The sequence below is a fragment of the Scyliorhinus torazame genome, chromosome 4 (assembly GCF_047496885.1).
Source record: "Scyliorhinus torazame isolate Kashiwa2021f chromosome 4, sScyTor2.1, whole genome shotgun sequence".
Taxonomy (NCBI): domain Eukaryota; kingdom Metazoa; phylum Chordata; class Chondrichthyes; order Carcharhiniformes; family Scyliorhinidae; genus Scyliorhinus; species Scyliorhinus torazame.
In genome coordinates this window covers 46,907,564-46,928,460 of record NC_092710.1, presented here as the reverse complement: position 1 = coordinate 46,928,460, position 20,897 = coordinate 46,907,564, and the positions used below count along the sequence as shown (strand labels likewise).

At 40.3% G+C, this 20,897-nt stretch overlaps 8 non-coding genes across 8 annotated transcripts; all 8 read left to right on the top strand.

Moving 5' to 3' along the window:
* The first annotated feature begins 297 nt into the window (after window positions 1-297).
* trnat-agu (transfer RNA threonine (anticodon AGU)) lies at window positions 298-371 on the top strand. Its single transcript has one exon. It is a non-coding gene; the product is annotated as a tRNA-Thr (tRNA).
* A 1,593-nt stretch (window positions 372-1,964) lies between these two features.
* Window positions 1,965-2,038, top strand: trnat-agu (transfer RNA threonine (anticodon AGU)). The gene has a single exon. It is a non-coding gene; the product is annotated as a tRNA-Thr (tRNA).
* Window positions 2,039-5,292: 3,254 nt separating this feature from the next.
* Window positions 5,293-5,366, top strand: trnat-agu (transfer RNA threonine (anticodon AGU)). The gene has a single exon. It is a non-coding gene; the product is annotated as a tRNA-Thr (tRNA).
* Window positions 5,367-8,618: 3,252 nt separating this feature from the next.
* Window positions 8,619-8,692, top strand: trnat-agu (transfer RNA threonine (anticodon AGU)). Its single transcript has one exon. It is a non-coding gene; the product is annotated as a tRNA-Thr (tRNA).
* A 3,254-nt stretch (window positions 8,693-11,946) lies between these two features.
* On the top strand, window positions 11,947-12,020 carry trnat-agu (transfer RNA threonine (anticodon AGU)). Its single transcript has one exon. It is a non-coding gene; the product is annotated as a tRNA-Thr (tRNA).
* A 4,917-nt stretch (window positions 12,021-16,937) lies between these two features.
* On the top strand, window positions 16,938-17,011 carry trnat-agu (transfer RNA threonine (anticodon AGU)). Its single transcript has one exon. It is a non-coding gene; the product is annotated as a tRNA-Thr (tRNA).
* A 1,583-nt stretch (window positions 17,012-18,594) lies between these two features.
* trnai-aau (transfer RNA isoleucine (anticodon AAU)) lies at window positions 18,595-18,668 on the top strand. Its single transcript has one exon. It is a non-coding gene; the product is annotated as a tRNA-Ile (tRNA).
* Window positions 18,669-20,260: 1,592 nt separating this feature from the next.
* On the top strand, window positions 20,261-20,334 carry trnat-agu (transfer RNA threonine (anticodon AGU)). The gene has a single exon. It is a non-coding gene; the product is annotated as a tRNA-Thr (tRNA).
* Window positions 20,335-20,897: the final 563 nt, after the last annotated feature.

The following is a 20,897-nucleotide window of genomic DNA, read 5'->3' as shown; positions in this document are numbered from 1 at the left end:
TTCAGATTTTCAGTTAATGTAAAAACCCTCTCCTGGTCTTGTCCTGCATTATACCACTGTAGTTTTGTGGTCATGTTTAATTACTTCCAATTCACAAAATATTTCCTGTTTGTTTACTTCTCCCTGCAGAATGCGATAATCTAATAACTTTCAGAAATAACTGCAATTTTTGCAGTTTCAAAAGTCCAGTGCCAATGAAATTTGCACTCTCAAAGTCAGCATGAGAAATCAACAATACTGAGCGGTAATCAAAATAATGGAAATCTGCTCCAAACTTGCAGAGCTGGTGTGCAAGTAGGCGCTGTGGCTTAGATGGTTAAAGCGCCTGTCTAGTAAACAGGAGATCCTGAGTTCAAATCTCAGCAGTGCCTTTATACCTTTACGTCAAAACAAGTCACCTGTTGTGAAAAGCTCCCAATTTAATGGTGAATGCAGAGATTATTTGCAACATCTCCATGGCACTACCCTTGAAGATGCTCTCCCTACTCTTATGTCGAACCTTTCATAGCTCCATTTTTCACGCAACTTCCATTTTCTCATCTTCTCCATCTCATCTACACCATTGCATTTACTCCTCACTTCAGCTCTGATTAAGGATCACACGGATTTGAAATGTTAACTCTGTGTCTGGCTCCACATATATCCTCTGAATTTTTGAGCTTCAATCCTATCATGTTTAGCTTCTCATGCAGATTTGCAACATCCGCAGCATTTTCTTTGAATGCATGACAGGATTTACCTCCGGTAATCCTGAAGGAACATTTTGAATGTTTTTTAGCGACATCTGTGAGCAACGATTGAATGATTAATTGATTTACTGTGACGAAGAGTGACCCGGACTCGAAATGTTAACTCGGTTCTCTCTTCACAGGTGGTGCCAGACCCGCTGAGATTTTCCATCATTTCCTGTTTTTCTTTCAGATTTTACATCCGCAGTAATTTGCTTTTATATTGAACGATTTATGTTGCTGCACGTTTGCAAGAACGACTCGGGCGGTATAAAGGATGGGGTTATTTTCCATGATAATGTGGTGCTGACAGATCTATTTATATCCTGAAACTTTGCGATTTGCATAATTCGCTAGTTTACTCGATGAATTTATTTACGTTCACACACTGCCACAACAAACACCAGATAATACCTTTCATTCCCTCTCTCAAAATACAATCTTTGTCTCTGTAGCTTCCCACTCAGATCTCACCGAACTAAACGTAATCTTCAAAGTCTTGAAGTCCCAGTGCAGGTCCCTGGGTAAACAGTTGTCACATCACAAGTCACTGGTCAAAAGCGAGTACAAGCTGAAGAATTTGAGAAAGGAAGCCAAAAGGAGGCTGCCGGTCTGCTTGCGAGGGAAATGTGCTGGTGAGGCTGAATTACCATTGAAGGAAATTCAAAATATACAATATGAGACATTGAAGTGAGCTATAAGACTGTGTTTGGAATGGGCCCTGGAAGCGCAGTCGGTAGGGCATCTGACTTTTAATCTGAAGGTCGATGGGTTTAAGTCCCTGCCTGGGCTTCAACTTTGTCTCAAGGCGTTTTTGTTCCCAATGAACGACAGGAAAAAAAAATAAAGAATGCAGGGTGATTTTGGGAAAGTGGATGAACCGTGACAACGTCGTGTTTGCCAAATTGCAATTGCCGTCGACAACTTTCAAGAATTTCTGCTAGATTTTCAGTTAATGTAAAAACTCTCTCCTGGTCTTGTCCTGCATTATACCCCTGTAGTTTTGTGGTCATGTTTAATTACTTCCAATTCACAAAATATTTCCTGTTTGTTTACTTCTCCCTGCAGAATGCTATAATCTAATAACTTTCAGAAATAACTGCAATTTTTGCAGTTTCAAAAGTCCAGTGCCAATGAAATTTGCACTCTCAAAGTCAGCATGAGAAATCAACAATACTGAGCGGTAATCAAAATAATGGAAATCTGCTCCAAACTTGCAGAGCTGGTGTGCCAGTAGGTGCTGTGGCTTAGATGGTTAAAGCGCCTGTTTAGTAAACAGGAGATCCTGAGTTCAAATCTCAGCAGCGCCTTTATACCTTTCTGTCAAAACAAGTAACCTGTTATGAAAAGCTCCCAATTTAATGGTGAATGCAGAGTTTATTGGCAACATCTCCATGGCACTAACCTTGAAGATGCTCTCCCTACTCTTATGTCAAACCTTTCATAGCTCCATTTTTCACGCTACTTCCATTTTCTCATCTACTCCATCTCATCTACTCCATTGCATTTACTCATCACTTCAGCTCTGTTTAAGGATCACACGGATTTGAAATGTTAACTCTGTGTCTGGCTCCACATATATCCTCTGAATTTTTGAGCTTCAATCCTATCATGTTTAGCTTCTCATGCAGATTTGCAACATCCGCAGTATTTTCTTTGAATGCATGACAGGATTTACCTCCGGTAATCCTGAAGGAACATTTTGAATGTTTTTTAGCGACATCTGTGAGCAACGATTGAATGATTAATTGATTTACTGTGACGAAGAGTGACCCAGACTCGGAATGTTAACTCGGTTCTCTCTTCACAGGTGGTGCCAGACCCGCTGAGATTTTCCATCATTTCCTGTTTTTCTTTCAGATTTTACATCTGCAGTAATTTGCTTTTATATTGAACGATTTATGTTGCTGCACGTTTGCAAGAACGACTCGGGCGGGATAAAGGATGGGGTTATTTTCCATGATGATGTGGTGCTGACAGGTCTATTTATATCCTGAAACTTTGCGATTTGCATAATTTGCTAGTTTACTCGATGAATTTTGTTACGTTCACACACTGCCACAACAAACACCAGATGATATCTTTTATTCCCTCTCTCAAAATACAATCTTTGTCTCTGTAGCTTCCCACTCAGATCTCACCGAACTAAACGTAATCTTCAAAGTCTTGAAGTCCCAGTGCAGGTCCCTGGGTAAACAGTTGTCACATCACAAGTCACTGGTAAAAAGCGAGTACAAGCTGAAGAATTTGAGAAAGGAAGCCAAAGGGAGGCTGCCGGTCTGCTTGCGAGGGAAATGTGCTGGTGAGGCTGAATTACCATTGAAGGAAATTCAATATATACAATATGAGACATTGAAGTGAGCTATAAGACTGTGTTTGGAATGGGCCCTGGAAGCGCAGTCGGTAGAGCATCTGACTTTTAATCTGAAGGTCGATGGGTTTAAGTCCCTGCCTGGGCTTCAAGTTTGTCTCAAGGCGTTTTTGTTCGAAATGAACGACAGGAAAAAAAAATAAAGAATGCAGGGTGATTTTGGGAAAGTGGATGAACCGTGACAACGTCGTGTTTGCCGAATTGCAATTGCCGTCGACAACTTTCAAGAATTTCTGCTAGATTTTCAGTTAATGTAAAAACTCTCTCCTGGTCTTGTCCTGCATTATACCACTGTAGTTTTGTGGTCATGTTTAATTACTTCCAATTCACAAAATATTTCCTGTTTGTTTACTAGTCCCTGCTATAATCTAATAACTTTCAGAAATAACTGCAATTTTTGCAGTTTCAAAAGTCCAGTGCCAATGAAATTTGCACTCTCAAAGTCAGCATGAGAAATCAACAATACTGAGCGGTAATCAAAATAATGGAAATCTGCTCCAAACTTGCAGAGCTGGTGTGCAAGTAGGTGCTGTGGCTTAGATGGTAAAAGCGCCTGTCTAGTAAACAGGAGATGCTGACTTCAAATCTCAGCAGTGCATTTATTCCTTTACGTCAAAACAAGTAACCTGTTATGAAAAGCTCCCATTTAATGGTGAATGCAGAGTTTATTGGCAAAATCTCATAGGCACTAACTTTGAAGATGCCCTCCCTCCTCTTATGTCAAACCTTTCATAGCTCCATTTTTCACGCAACTTCCATTTTCTCATCTACTCCATCTCATCTACTCCATTGCATTTACTCCTCACTTCAGCTCTGATTAAGGATCACACGGATTTGAAATGTTAACTCTGTGTCTGGCTCCACATATATCCTCTGATTTTCTGAGCTTCAATCCTATCATGTTTAGCTTCTCATGCAGATTCGCAACATCCGCAGTATTTTCTTTGAATGTATGACAGGATTTACCTCCGGTAATCCTGAAGGAACATTTTGATTGTTTTTTAGCGACATCTGTGAGCAACGATTGAATGATTAATTGATTTACTGTGACGAAGAGTGACCCGGACTCGAAATGTTAACTCGGTTCTCTCTTCACAGGTGGTGCCAGACCCGCTGAGATTTTCCATCATTTCCTGTTTTTCTTTCAGATTTTACATCCGCAGTAATTTGCTTTTATATTGAACGATTTATGTTGCTGCACATTTGCAAGAACGACTCGGGCGGTATAAAGGATGGGGTTATTTTCCATGATAATGTGGTGCTGACAGATCTATTTATATCCTGAAACTTTGCGATTTGCATAATTTGCTAGTTTACTAGATGAATTTATTTACGTTCACACACTGCCACAACAAACACCAGATGATATCTTTTATTCCCTCTCTCAAAATACAATCTTTGTCTCTGGAGCTTCCCACTCAGATCTCACCGAACTAAACGTAATCTTCAAAGTCTTGAAGTCCCAGTGCAGGTCCCTGGGTAAACAGTTGTCACATCACAAGTCACTGGTAAAAAGCGAGTACAAGCTGAAGAATTTGAGAAAGGAAGCCAAAGGGAGGCTGCCGGTCTGCTTGCGAGGGAAATGTGCTGGTGAGGCTGAATTATCATTGAAGGAAATTCAAAATATACAATATGAGACTTTGAAGTGAGCTATAAGACTGCGTTTGGAATTGGCCCTGGAAGCGCAGTCGGGAGAGCATCTGACTTTTAATCTGAAGATCGATGGGTTTTTGAGTCCCTGCCTGGGCTTCAACTTTGTCTCAAGCCGTTTTTGTTCCCAATGAACGACAGGAAAAAAGAATAAAGAATGCAGGGTGATTTGGGGAAAGTGGATGAACTGTGACAACGTCGTGTTTGCCAAATTGCAATTGCCGTCGACAACTTTCAACAATTTCTGCTAGATTTTCAGTTAATGTAAAAACTCTCTCCTGGTCTTGTCCTGCATTATACCACTATAGTTTTGTGGTCATGTTTAATTACTTCCAATTCACAAAATATTTCCTGTTTGTTTACTAGTCCCTGCAGAATGCTATAATCTAATAACTTTCAGAATTAACTGCAATTTTTGCAGTTTCAAAAGTCCAGTGCCGATGAAATTTGCACTCTCAAAGTCAGCATGAGAAATCAACAATACTGAGCGGTAATCAAAATAATGGAAATCTGCTCCAAACTTGCAGAGCGAGTCTGCAAGTAGGTGCTGTGGCTTAAATGGTAAAAGCGCCTGTCTAGTAAACAGGAGATCCTGAGTTCAAATCTCAGCAGTGCCTTTATACCTTTACGTCTAAACAAGTAACCTGTTATGAAAAGCTCCCAGTTTAATGGTGGATGCAGAGTTTATTGGCAACATCTCCATGGCACTACCCTTGAAGATGCTCTCCCTACTCTTATGTCAAACCTTTCATAGCTCCATTTTTCACGCTACTTCCATTTTCTCATCTACTCCATCTCATCTACTCCATTGCATTTACTCCTCACTTCAGCTCTGTTTAAGGATCACACGGATTTGAAATGTTAACTCTGTGTCTGGCTCCACATATATCCTCTGAATTTTTGAGCTTCAATCCTATCATGTTTAGCTTCTCATGCAGATTTGCAACATCCGCAGTATTTTCTTTGAATGCATGACAGGATTTACCTCCGGTAATCCTGAAGGAACATTTTGAATGTTTTTTAGCGACATCTGTGAGCAACGATTGAATGATTAATTGATTTACTGTGACGAAGAGTGACCCGGACTCGAAATGTTAACTCGGTTCTCTCTTCACAGGTGGTGCCAGACCCGCTGAGATTTTCCATCATTTCCTGTTTTTCTTTCAGATTTTACATCCGCAGTAATTTGCTTTTATATTGAACGATTTATGTTGCTGCACGTTTGCAAGAACGACTCGGGCGGTATAAAGGATGGGGTTATTTTCCATGATAATGTGGTGCTGACAGATCTATTTATATCCTGAAACTTTGCGATTTGCATAATTTGCTAGTTTACTCGATGAATTTTGTTACGTTCACACACTGCCACAACAAACACCAGATGATATCTTTTATTCCCTCTCTCAAAATACAATCTTTGTCTCTGGAGCTTCCCACTCAGATCTCACCGAACTAAACGTAATCTTCAAAGTCTTGAAGTCCCAGTGCAGGTCCCTGGGTAAACAGTTGTCACATCACAAGTCACTGGTAAAAAGCGAGTACAAGCTGAAGAATTTGAGAAAGGAAGCCAAAGGGAGGCTGCCGGTCTGCTTGCGAGGGAAATGTGCTGGTGAGGCTGAATTACCATTGAAGGAAATTCAATATATACAATATGAGACATTGAAGTGAGCTATAAGACTGTGTTTGGAATGGGCCCTGGAAGCGCAGTCGGTAGAGCATCTGACTTTTAATCTGAAGGTCGATGGGTTTAAGTCCCTGCCTGGGCTTCAAGTTTGTCTCAAGGCGTTTTTGTTCGAAATGAACGACAGGAAAAAAAAATAAAGAATGCAGGGTGATTTTGGGAAAGTGGATGAACCGTGACAACGTCGTGTTTCCCGAATTGCAATTGCCGTCGACAACTTTCAAGAATTTCTGCTAGATTTTCAGTTAATGTAAAAACTCTCTCCTGGTCTTGTCCTGCATTATACCACTGTAGTTTTGTGGTCATGTTTAATTACTTCCAATTCACAAAATATTTCCTGTTTGTTTACTAGTCCCTGCTATAATCTAATAACTTTCAGAAATAACTGCAATTTTTGCAGTTTCAAAAGTCCAGTGCCAATGAAATTTGCACTCTCAAAGTCAGCATGAGAAATCAACAATACTGAGCGGTAATCAAAATAATGGAAATCTGCTCCAAACTTGCAGAGCTGGTGTGCAAGTAGGCGCTGTGGCTTAGATGGTAAAAGCGCCTGTCTAGTAAACAGGAGATGCTGACTTCAAATCTCAGCAGTGCATTTATTCCTTTACGTCAAAACAAGTAACCTGTTATGAAAAGCTCCCATTTAATGGTGAATGCAGAGTTTATTGGCAAAATCTCATAGGCACTAACTTTGAAGATGCCCTCCCTACTCTTATGTCAAACCTTTCATAGCTCCATTTTTCACGCAACTTCCATTTTCTCATCTACTCCATCTCATCTACTCCATTGCATTTACTCCTCACTTCAGCTCTGATTAAGGATCACACGGATTTGAAATGTTAACTCTGTGTCTGGCTCCACATATATCCTCTGAATTTCTGAGCTTCAATCCTATCATGTTTAGCTTCTCATGCAGATTCGCAACATCCGCAGTATTTTCTTTGAATGTATGACAGGATTTAGCTCCGGTAATCCTGAAGGAACATTTTGATTGTTTTTTAGCGACATCTGTGAGCAACGATTGAATGATTAATTGGTTTACTGTGACGAAGAGTGACCCGGACTCGAAATGTTAACTCGGTTCTCTCTTCACAGGTGGTGCCAGACCCGCTGAGATTTTCCATCATTTCCTGTTTTTCTTTCAGATTTTACATCCGCAGTAATTTGCTTTTATATTGAACGATTTATGTTGCTGCACGTTTGCAAGAACGACTCGGGCGCTATAAAGGATGGGGTTATTTTCCATGATAATGTGGTGCTGACAGATCTATTTATATCCTGAAACTTTGCGATTTGCATAATTTGCTAGTTTACTAGATGAATTTATTTACGTTCACACACTGCCACAACAAACACCAGATGATATCTTTTATTCCCTCTCTCAAAATACAATCTTTGTCTCTGGAGCTTCCCACTCAGATCTCACCGAACTAAACGTAATCTTCAAAGTCTTGAAGTCCCAGTGCAGGTCCCTGGGTAAACAGTTGTCACATCACAAGTCACTGGTAAAAAGCGAGTACAAGCTGAAGAATTTGAGAAAGGAAGCCAAAGGGAGGCTGCCGGTCTGCTTGCGAGGGAAATGTGCTGGTGAGGCTGAATTATCATTGAAGGAAATTCAAAATATACAATATGAGACTTTGAAGTGAGCTATAAGACTGCGTTTGGAATGGGCCCTGGAAGCGCAGTCGGTAGAGCATCTGACTTTTAATCTGAAGATTGATGGGTTTAAGTCCCTGCCTGGGCTTCAACTTTGTCTCAAGCCGTTTTTGTTCCCAATGAACGACAGGAAAAAAGAATAAAGAATGCAGGGTGATTTTGGGAAAGTGGATGAACTGTGACAACGTCATGTTTGCCAAATTGCAATTGGCGTCGACAACTTTCAAGAATTTCTGCTAGATTTTCAGTTAATGTAAAAACTCACTCCTGGTCTTGTCCTGCATTGTATCACAATAGTTTTGTGGTCATGTTTAATTACTTCAAATTCACAAGATATTTCCTGTTTGTTTACTTTTCCCTGCAGAATGCGATAATCTAATAACTTTCAGAAATAACAGCAATTTTTGCAGTTTCAAAAGTCCAGTGCCAATTAAATTTGCACTCTCAAAGGCAGCATGAGAAATCAACAATACTGAGCGGTAATCAAAATAATGGAAATCTGCTCCAAACTTGCAGAGCTGATGTGCAAGTAGGCGCTGTGGCTTAGGTGGTTAAAGCGCCTATCTAGTAAACAGAAGATCCTGAGTTCAAATCTCAGCAGTGCCTTTATACCTTTACGTCAAAACAAGTGACCTGTTATGAAAAGCTCCCAATTTAATGGTGAATGCAGAGATTATTGGCAAAATCTCCATGGCACTAACCTTGAAAATGCCCACCATGCTCTAATGTCAAACCTTTCACAGCTCCATTTTTCACGCAACTTCCATTTTCTCATCTACTCCATCTCATCTACTCCATTGCATTTACTCCTCACTTCAGCTCTGATTAAGGATCACACGGATTTGAAATGTTAACGCTGTGTCTGGCTCCACATATATCCTCTCAATTTTTGAGCTTCAATTCGATCATGTTTAGCTTCTCATGCAAATTCGCAACATCCGCAGTATTTTCTTTGAATGCATGACAGGATTTACCTCCGGTAATCCTGAAGGAACATTTTGAATGTTTTTTAGCGACATCTGTGAGCAACGATTGAATGATTAATTGATTTACTGTGACGAAGAGTGACCCGGACTCGAAATGTTAACTCGGTTCTCTCTTCACAGGTGGTGCCAGACCCGCTGAGATTTTCCATCATTTCCTGTTTTTCTTTCAGATTTTAAATCCGCAGTAATTTGCTTTTATATTGAACGATTTATGTTGCTGCACGTTTGCAAGAACGACTCGGGCGGGATAAAGGATGGGGTTATTTTCCATGATGATGTGGTGCTGACAGGTCTATTTATATCCTGAAACTTTGCGATTTGCATAATTTGCTAGTTTACTCGATGAATTTTGTTACGTTCACACACTGCCACAACAAACACCAGATGATATCTTTTATTCCCTCTCTCAAAATACAATCTTTGTCTCTGGAGCTTCTCACTCAGATCTCACCGAACTAAACGTAATCTTCAAAGTCTTGAAGTCCCAGTGCAGGTCCCTGGGTAAACAGTTGTCACATCACAAGTCACTGGTAAAAAGCGAGTACAAGCTGAAGAATTTGAGAAAGGAAGCCAAAGGGAGGCTGCCGGTCTGCTTGCGAGGGAAATGTGCTGGTGAGGCTGAATTACCATTGAAGGAAATTCAATATATACAATATGAGACATTGAAGTGAGCTATAAGACTGTGTTTGGAATGGGCCCTGGAAGCGCAGTCGGTAGAGCATCTGACTTTTAATCTGAAGGTCGATGGGTTTAAGTCCCTGCCTGGGCTTCAAGTTTGTCTCAAGGCGTTTTTGTTCGAAATGAACGACAGGAAAAAAAAATAAAGAATGCAGGGTGATTTTGGGAAAGTGGATGAACCGTGACAACGTCGTGTTTGCCGAATTGCAATTGCCGTCGACAACTTTCAAGAATTTCTGCTAGATTTTCAGTTAATGTAAAAACTCTCTCCTGGTCTTGTCCTGCATTATACCACTGTAGTTTTGTGGTCATGTTTAATTACTTCCAATTCACAAAATATTTCCTGTTTGTTTACTAGTCCCTGCTATAATCTAATAACTTTCAGAAATAACTGCAATTTTTGCAGTTTCAAAAGTCCAGTGCCAATGAAATTTGCACTCTCAAAGTCAGCATGAGAAATCAACAATACTGAGCGGTAATCAAAATAATGGAAATCTGCTCCAAACTTGCAGAGCTGGTGTGCAAGTAGGCGCTGTGGCTTAGATGGTAAAAGCGCCTGTCTAATAAACAGGAGATGCTGACTTTAAATCTCAGCAGTGCATTTATTCCTTTACGTCAAAACAAGTAACCTGTTATGAAAAGCTCCCATTTAATGGTGAATGCAGAGTTTATTGGCAAAATCTCATAGGCACTAACTTTGAAGATGCCCTCCCTACTCTTATGTCAAACCTTTCATAGCTCCATTTTTCACGCTACTTCCATTTTCTCATCTACTCCATCTCATCTACTCCATTGCATTTACTCCTCACTTCAGCTCTGATTAAGGATCACACGGATTTGAAATGTTAACTCTGTGTCTGGCTCCACATATATCCTCTGATTTTCTGAGCTTCAATCCTATCATGTTTAGCTTCTCATGCAGATTCGCAACATCCGCAGTATTTTCTTTGAATGTATGACAGGATTTACCTCCGGTAATCCTGAAGGAACATTTTGAATGTTTTTTAGCGACATCTGTGAGCAACGATTGAATGATTAATTGATTTACTGTGACGAAGAGTGACCCGGACTCGAAATGTTAACTCGGTTCTCTCTTCACAGGTGGTGCCAGACCCGCTGAGATTTTCCATCATTTCCTGTTTTTCTTTCAGATTTTACATCCGCAGTAATTTGCTTTTATATTGAACGATTTATGTTGCTGCACGTTTGCAAGAACGACTCGGGCGGTATAAAGGATGGGGTTATTTTCCATGATAATGTGGTGCTGACAGATCTATTTATATCCTGAAACTTTGCGATTTGCATAATTTGCTAGTTTACTAGATGAATTTATTTACGTTCACACACTGCCACAACAAACACCAGATGATATCTTTTATTCCCTCTCTCAAAATACAATCTTTGTCTCTGGAGCTTCCCACTCAGATCTCACCGAACTAAACGTAATCTTCAAAGTCTTGAAGTCCCAGTGCAGGACCCTGGGTAAACAGTTGTCACATCACAAGTCACTGGTAAAAAGCGAGTACAAGCTGAAGAATTTGAGAAAGGAAGCCAAAGGGAGGCTGCCGGTCTGCTTGCGAGGGAAATGTGCTGGTGAGGCTGAATTATCATTGAAGGAAATTCAAAATATACAATATGAGACTTTGAAGTGAGCTATAAGACTGCGTTTGGAATGGGCCCTGGAAGCGCAGTCGGGAGAGCATCTGACTTTTAATCTGAAGATCGATGGGTTTTTGAGTCCCTGCCTGGGCTTCAACTTTGTCTCAAGCCGTTTTTGTTCCCAATGAACGACAGGAAAAAAGAATAAAGAATGCAGGGTGATTTTGGGAAAGTGGATGAACTGTGACAACGTCGTGTTTGCCAAATTGCAATTGCCGTCGACAACTTTCAACAATTTCTGCTAGATTTTCAGTTAATGTAAAAACTCTCTCCTGGTCTTGTCCTGCATTATACCACTATAGTTTTGTGGTCATGTTTAATTACTTCCAATTCACAAAATATTTCCTGTTTGTTTACTAGTCCCTGCAGAATGCTATAATCTAATAACTTTCAGAATTAACTGCAATTTTTGCAGTTTCAAAAGTCCAGTGCCGATGAAATTTGCACTCTCAAAGTCAGCATGAGAAATCAACAATACTGAGCGGTAATCAAAATAATGGAAATCTGCTCCAAACTTGCAGAGCGAGTCTGCAAGTAGGTGCTGTGGCTTAAATGGTAAAAGCGCCTGTCTAGTAAACAGGAGATCCTGAATTCAAATCTCAGCAGTGCCTTTATACCTTTACGTCTAAACAAGTAACCTGTTACGAAAAGCTCCCAGTTTAATGGTGGATGCGGAGTTTATTGGCAACATCTCCATGGCACTACCCTTGAAGATGCTCTCCCTACTCTTATGTCAAACCTTTCATAGCTCCATTTTTCACGCTACTTCCATTTTCTCATCTACTCCATCTCATCTACTCCATTGCATTTACTCCTCACTTCAGCTCTGTTTAAGGATCACACGGATTTGAAATGTTAACTCTGTGTCTGGCTCCACATATATCCTCTGAATTTTTGAGCTTCAATCCTATCATGTTTAGCTTCTCATGCAGATTTGCAACATCCGCAGTATTTTCTTTGAATGCATGACAGGATTTACCTCCGGTAATCCTGAAGGAACATTTTGAATGTTTTTTAGCGACATCTGTGAGCAACGATTGAATGATTAATTGATTTACTGTGACGAAGAGTGACCCGGACTCGAAATGTTAACTCGGTTCTCTCTTCACAGGTGGTGCCAGACCCGCTGAGATTTTCCATCATTTACTGTTTTTCTTTCAGATTTTACATCCGCAGTAATTTGCTTTTATATTGAACGATTTATGTTGCTGCACGTTTGCAAGAACGACTCGGGCGGTATAAAGGATGGGGTTATTTTCCATGATAATGTGGTGCTGACAGATCTATTTATATCCTGAAACTTTGCGATTTGCATAATTTGCTAGTTTACTCGATGAATTTTGTTACGTTCACACACTGCCACAACAAACACCAGATGATATCTTTTATTCCCTCTCTCAAAATACAATCTTTGTCTCTGTCGCTTCCCACTCAGATCTCACCGAACTAAACGTAATCTTCAAAGTCTTGAAGTCCCAGTGCAGATCCCTGGGTAAACAGTTGTCACATCACAAGTCACTGGTAAAAAGCGAGTACAAGCTGAAGAATTTGAGAAAGGAAGCCAAAGGGAGGCTGCCGGTCTGCTTGCGAGGGAAATGTGCTGGTGAGGCTGAATTACCATTGAAGGAAATTCAATATATACAATATGAGACATTGAAGTGAGCTATAAGACTGTGTTTGGAATGGGCCCTGGAAGCGCAGTCGGTAGAGCATCTGACTTTTAATCTGAAGGTCGATGGGTTTAAGTCCCTGCCTGGGCTTCAAGTTTGTCTCAAGGTGTTTTTGTTCGAAATGAACGACAGGAAAAAAAAATAAAGAATGCAGGGTGATTTTGGGAAAGTGGATGAACCGTGACAACGTCGTGTTTGCCGAATTGCAATTGCCGTCGACAACTTTCAAGAATTTCTGCTAGATTTTCAGTTAATGTAAAAACTCTCTCCTGGTCTTGTCCTGCATTATACCACTGTAGTTTTGTGGTCATGTTTAATTACTTCCAATTCACAAAATATTTCCTGTTTGTTTACTAGTCCCTGCTATAATCTAATAACTTTCAGAAATAACTGCAATTTTTGCAGTTTCAAAAGTCCAGTGCCAATGAAATTTGCACTCTCAAAGTCAGTATGAGAAATCAACAATACTGAGCGGTAATCAAAATAATGGAAATCTGCTCCAAACTTGCAGCGCTGGTGTGCAAGTAGGTGCTGTGGCTTAGATGGTAAAAGCGCCTGTCTAGTAAACAGGAGATGCTGACTTCAAATCTCAACAGTGCATTTATTCCTTTACGTCAAAACAAGTAACCTGTTATGAAAAGCTCCCATTTAATGGTGAATGCAGAGTTTATTGGCAAAATCTCATAGGCACTAACTTTGAAGATGCCCTCCCTCCTCTTATGTCAAACCTTTCATAGCTCCATTTTTCACGCAACTTCCATTTTCTCATCTACTCCATCTCATCTACTCCATTGCATTTACTCCTCACTTCAGCTCTGATTAAGGATCACACGGATTTGAAATGTTAACTCTGTGTCTGGCTCCACATATATCCTCTGAATTTCTGAGCTTCAATCCTATCATGTTTAGCTTCTCATGCAGATTCGCAACATCCGCAGTATTTTCTTTGAATGTATGACAGGATTTACCTCCGGTAATCCTGAAGGAACATTTTGATTGTTTTTTAGCGACATCTGTGAGCAACGATTGAATGATTAATTGGTTTACTGTGACGAAGAGTGACCCGGACTCGAAATGTTAACTCGGTTCTCTCTTCACAGGTGGTGCCAGACCCGCTGAGATTTTCCATCATTTCCTGTTTTTCTTTCAGATTTTACATCCGCAGTAATTTGCTTTTATATTGAACGATTTATGTTGCTGCACGTTTGCAAGAACGACTCGGGCGCTATAAAGGATGGGGTTATTTTCCATGATAATGTGGTGCTGACAGATCTATTTATATCCTGAAACTTTGCGATTTGCATAATTTGCTAGTTTACTAGATGAATTTATTTACGTTCACACACTGCCACAACAAACACCAGATGATATCTTTTATTCCCTCTCTCAAAATACAATCTTTGTCTCTGGAGCTTCCCACTCAGATCTCACCGAACTAAACGTAATCTTCAAAGTCTTGAAGTCCCAGTGCAGGTCCCTGGGTAAACAGTTGTCACATCACAAGTCACTGGTAAAAAGCGAGTACAAGCTGAAGAATTTGAGAAAGGAAGCCAAAGGGAGGCTGCCGGTCTGCTTGCGAGGGAAATGTGCTGGTGAGGCTGAATTATCATTGAAGGAAATTCAAAATATACAATATGAGACTTTGAAGTGAGCTATAAGGCTGCGTTTGGAATTGGCCCTGGAAGCGCAGTCGGTAGAGCATCTGACTTTTAATCTGAAGATCGATGGGTTTAAGTCCCTGCCTGGGCTTCAACTTTGTCTCAAGCCGTTTTTGTTCCCAATGAACGACAGTAAAAAAGAATAAAGAATGCAGGGTGATTTTGGGAAAGTGGATGAACTGTGACAACGTCATGTTTGCCAAATTGCAATTGGCGTCGACAACTTTCAAGAATTTCTGCTAGATTTTCAGTTAATGTAAAAACTCACTCCTGGTCTTGTCCTGCATTGTATCACAATAGTTTTGTGGTCATGTTTAATTACTTCAAATTCACAAGATATTTCCTGTTTGTTTACTTTTCCCTGCAGAATGCGATAATCTAATAACTTTCAGAAATAACAGCAATTTTTGCAGTTTCAAAAGTCCAGTGCCAATTAAATTTGCACTCTCAAAGGCAGCATGAGAAATCAACAATACTGAGCGGTAATCAAAATAATGGAAATCTGCTCCAAACTTGCAGAGCTGATGTGCAAGTAGGCGCTGTGGCTTAGGTGGTTAAAGCGCTTATCTAGTAAACAGGAGATCCTGAGTTCAAATCTCAGCAGTGCAGTTGTACCTTTACGTCAAAACAAGTGACCTGTTATGAAAAGCTCCCAATTTAATGGTGAATGCAGAGTTTATTGGCAAAATCTCCATGGCACTAACCTTGAAAATGCCCACCATACTCTAATGTCAAACCTTTCACAGCTCCATTTTTCACGCAACTTCCATTTTCTCATCTACTCCATCTCATCTACTCCATTGCATTTACTCCTCACTTCAGCTCTGATTAAGGATCACACGGATTTGAAATGTTAACGCTGTGTCTGGCTCCACATATATCCTCTCAATTTTTGAGCTTCAATCCTATCATGTTTAGCTTCTCATGCAGATTCGCAACATCCGCAGTATTTTCTTTGAATGCATGACAGGATTTACCTCCGCTAATCCTGAAGGAACATTTTGAATGTTTTTTAGCGACATCTGTGAGCAACGATTGAATGATTAATTGATTTACTGTGACGAAGAGTGACCCAGACTCGAAATGTTAACTCGGTTCTCTCTTCACACATGGTGCCAGACCCGCTGAGATTTTCCATCATTTCCTGATTTTCTTTCAGATTTTACATCCGCAGTAATTTGCTTTTATATTGAACGATTTATGTTGCTGCACGTTTGCAAGAACGACTCGGGCGGGATAAAGGATGGAGTTATTTTCCATGATGATGTGGTGCTGACAGATCTATTTTTATCCTGAAACTTTGCGATTTGCATAATTTGCTAGTTTACTAGATGAATTTATTTACGTTCAGACTCTGCCATAACAAACACCAGATGATACCTTTTATTCCCTCTCTCAAAATACAATCTTTGTCTCTGTAGCCTCCCACTCAGATCTCACCGAACTAAACGTAATCTTCAAAGTCTTGAAGTCCCAGTGCAGGTCCCTGGGTAAACATTGTCACATCACAAGTCACTGGTAAAAAGCGAGAACAAGCTGAAGAATTTGAGAAAGGAAGCCAAAGGGAGGCTGCCGGTCTGCTTGCGAGGGAAATGTGCTGGTGAGGCTGAATTACCATTGAAGGAAATTCAAAATATACAATATGAGACTTTGAAGTGAGCTATAAGACTGCGTTTGGAATGGGCCCTGGAAGCGCAGTCGGTAGAGCATCTGACTTTTAATCTGAAGATCGATGGGTTTCAGTCCCTGCCTGGGCTTCAACTTTGTCTCAAGGCGTCTTTGTTCCCAATGAATGACAGGAAAAAAGAATAAAGAATGCAGGGTGATTTTGGGAAAGTGGATGAACTGTGACAACGTCGTGTTTGCCAAATTGCAATTGGCGTCGACAACTTTCAAGAATTTCTGCTAGATTTTCAGTTAATGTATAAACTCTCTCCTGGTCTTGTCCTGCATTGTATCACAATAGTTTTGTGGTCATGTTTAATTACTTCCAATTCACAAAATATTTCCTGTTTGTTTACTTCTCCCTGCAGAATGCTATAATCTAATAACTTTCAGAAATAACTGCAATTTTTGCAGTTTCAAAAGTCCAGTGCCAATGAAATTTGCACTCTCAAAGTCAGTATGAGAAATCAACAATACTGAGCGTAATCAAAATAATGGAAATCTGCTCCAAACTTGCAGAGCTGGTGTGCAAGTAGGCGCTGTGGCTTAGATGGTTAAAGCGCCTGTCTAGTAAACAGGAGATCCTGAGTTCAAATCTCAGCAGTGCCTTTATACCTTTCTGTCAAAACCAGGAACGTGTTATGAAAAGCTCCCAATTTAATGGTGAATGCAGAGTTTATTGGCAAAATCTCCATGGCACTTACCTTGAAGATGCCCTCCCTACTCTAATGTCAAACCTTTCATAGCTCCATTTTTCACGCAACTTCCATTTCCTCATCTACTCCATCTCATCTACTCCATTGCATTTACTCCTCACTTCAGCTCTGATTAAGGATCACACGGATTTGAAATGTTAACGCTGTGTCTGTCTCCACATATATCCTCTGAATTTTTGAGCTTCAATCCTATCATGTTTAGCTTCTCATGCAGATTCGCACCATCTGCAGTGTTTTCTTTGAATGCATGACAGGATTTACCTCCGGTAATCCTGAAGGAACTTTTTGAATGTTTTTTAGCGACATCTGTGAGCAACGATTGAATGATTAATTGATTTACTGTGACGAAGAGTGACCCGGACTCGAAATGCTAACTCGGTTCTCTCTTCACAGGTGGTGCCAGACCCGCTGAGATTTTCCATCATTTCCTGTTTTTCTTTCAGATTTTACATCCGCAGTAATTTGCTTTTATATTGAACGATTTATGTTGCTGCACGTTTGCAAGAACGACTCGGGCGGGATAAAGGATGGGGTTATTTTCCATGATGATGTGGTGCTGACAGATCTATTTTTATCCTGAAACTTTGCGATTTGCATAATTTGCTAGTTTACTAGATGAATTTATTTACGTTCACACACTGCGACAACAAACACCAGATGATACCTTTTATTCCCTCTCTCAAAATACAATCTTTGTCTCTGTAGCTTCCCACTCAGATCTCACGTAATCTTCAAAGTCTTGAAGTCCCAGTGCAGGTCCCTGGGTAAACAGTTGTCACATCACAAGTCAGTGGTAAAAAGCGAGAACAAGCTGAAGAATTTGAGAAAGGAAGCCAAAGGGAGGCTGCCGGTCTGCTTGCGAGGGAAATGTGCTGGTGAGGCTGAATTACCATTGAAGGAAATTCAAAATATACAATATGAGACTTTGAAGTGAGCTATAAGACTGCGTTTGGAATGGGCCCTGGAAGCGCAGTCGGTAGAGCATCTGACTTTTAATCTGAAGATCGATGGGTTTAAGTCCCTGCCTGGGCTTCAACTTTGTCTCAAGCCATTTTTGTTCCCAATGAACGACAGGAAAAAAGAATAAAGAATGCAGGGTGATTTTGGGAAAGTGGATGAACTGTGACAATGTCATGTTTGCCAAATTGCAATTGGCGTCGACAACTTTCAAGAATTTCTGCTAGATTTTCAGTTAATGTATAAACTCTCTCCTGGTCTTGTCCTGCATTGTATCACAATAGTTTTGTGGTCATGTTTAATTACTTCAAATTCACAACATATTTCCTGTTTGTTTACTTTTCCCTGCAGAATGCCATAATCTAATAACTTTCAGAAATAACAGCAATTTTTGCAGTTTCAAAAGTCCAGTGCCAATGAAATTAGCACTCTCAAAGTCAGCATGAGAAATCAACAATACTGAGCGGTAATCAAAATAATGGAAATCTGCTCCAAACTTGCAGAGCTGATGTGCAAGTAGGCGCTGTGGCTTAGGTGGTTAAAGCGCCTATCTAATAAACAGGAGATCCTGAGTTCAAATCTCAGCAGTGCAGTTGTACCTTTACGTCAAAACAAGTGACCTGTTATGAAAAGCTCCCAATTTAATGGTGAATGCAGAGGTTATTGGCAAAATCTCCATGGCACTAACCTTGAAAATGCCCACCCTACTCTAATGTCAAACCTTTCACAGCTCCATTTTTCACGCAACTTCCATTTTCTCATCTACTCCATCTCATCTACTCCATTGCATTTACTCCTCACTTCAGCTCTGATTAAGGATCACACGGATTTGAAATGTTAACGCTGTGTCTGGCTCCACATATATCCTCTCAATTTTTGAGCTTCAATTCGATCATGTTTAGCTTCTCATGCAAATTCGCAACATCCGCAGTATTTTCTTTGAATGCATGACAGGATTTACCTCCGGTAATCCTGAAGGAACATTTTGAATGTTTTTTAGCGACATCTGTGAGCAACGATTGAATGATTAATTGATTTACTGTGACGAAGAGTGACCCGGACTCGAAATGTTAACTCGGTTCTCTCTTCACACATGGTGCCAGACCCGCTGAGATTTTCCATCATTTCCTGATTTTCTTTCAGATTTTACATCCGCAGTAATTTGCTTTTATATTGAACGATTTATGTTGCTGCACGTTTGCAAGAACGACTCGGGCGGTATAAAGGATGGGGTTATTTTCCATCATGATGTGGTGCTGACAGATCTATTTTTATCCTGAAACTTTGCGATTTGCATAATTTGCTAGTTTACTAGATGAATTTATTTACGTTCAGACTCTGCCATAACAAACACCAGATGATACCTTTTATTCCCTCTCTCAAAATACAATCTTTGTCTCTGTAGCCTCCCACTCAGATCTCACCGAACTAAACGTAATCTTCAAAGTCTTGAAGTCCCAGTGCAGGTCCCTGGGTAAACAGTTGTCACATCACAAGTCACTGGTAAAAAGCGAGAACAAGCTGAAGAATTTGAGAAAGGAAGCCAAAGGGAGGCTGCCGGTCTGCTTGCGAGGGAAATGTGCTGGTGAGGCTGAATTACCATTGAAGGAAATTCAAAATATACAATATGAGACTTTGAAGTGAGCTATAAGACTGCGTTTGGAATGGGCCCTGGAAGCGCAGTCGGTAGAGCATCTGACTTTTAATCTGAAGATCGATGGGTTTCAGTCCCTGCCTGGGCTTCAACTTTGTCTCAAGGCGTCTTTGTTCCCAATGAATGACAGGAAAAAAGAATAAAGAATGCAGGGTGATTTTGGGAAAGTGGATGAACTGTGACAACGTCGTGTTTGCCAAATTGCAATTGGCGTCGACAACTTTCAAGAATTTCTGCTAGATTTTCAGTTAATGTATAAACTCTCTCCTGGTCTTGTCCTGCATTGTATCACAATAGTTTTGTGGTCATGTTTAATTACTTCCAATTCACAAAATATTTCCTGTTTGTTTACTTCTCCCTGCAGAATGCTATAATCTAATAACTTTCAGAAATAACTGCAATTTTTGCGGTTTCAAAAGTCCAGTGCCAATGAAATTTGCACTCTCAAAGTCAGTATGAGAAATCAACAATACTGAGCGTAATCAAAATAATGGAAATCTGCTCCAAACTTGCAGAGCTGGTGTGCAAGTAGGCGCTGTGGCTTAGATGGTTAAAGCGCCTGTCTAGTAAACAGGAGATCCTGAGTTCAAATCTCAGCAGTGCCTTTATACCTTTCTGTCAAAGCCAGGAACGCGTTATGAAAAGCTCCCAATTTAATGGTGAATGCAGAGTTTATTGACAAAATCTCCATGGCACTTACCTTGAAGATGCCCTCCCTCCTCGAATGTCAAACCTTTCATAGCTCCATTTTTCACGCAACTTCCATTTCCTCATCTACTCCATCTCATCTACTCCATTGCATTTACTCCTCACTTCAGCTCTGATTAAGGATCACACGGATTTGAAATGTTAACGCTGTGTCTGGCTCCACATATATCCTCTGAATTTTTGAGCTTCAATCCTATCATGTTTAGCTTCTCATGCAGATTCGCACCATCTGCAGTATTTTCTTTGAATGCATGACAGGATTTACCTCCGGTAATCCTGAAGGAACATTTTGAATGTTTTTTAGCGACATCTGTGAGCAACGATTGAATGATTAATTGATTTACTGTGACGAAGAGTGACCCGGACTCGAAATGTTAACTCGGTTCTCTCTTCACAGGTGGTGCCAGACCCGCTGAGATTTTCCATCATTTCCTGTTTTTCTTTCAGATTTTACATCCGC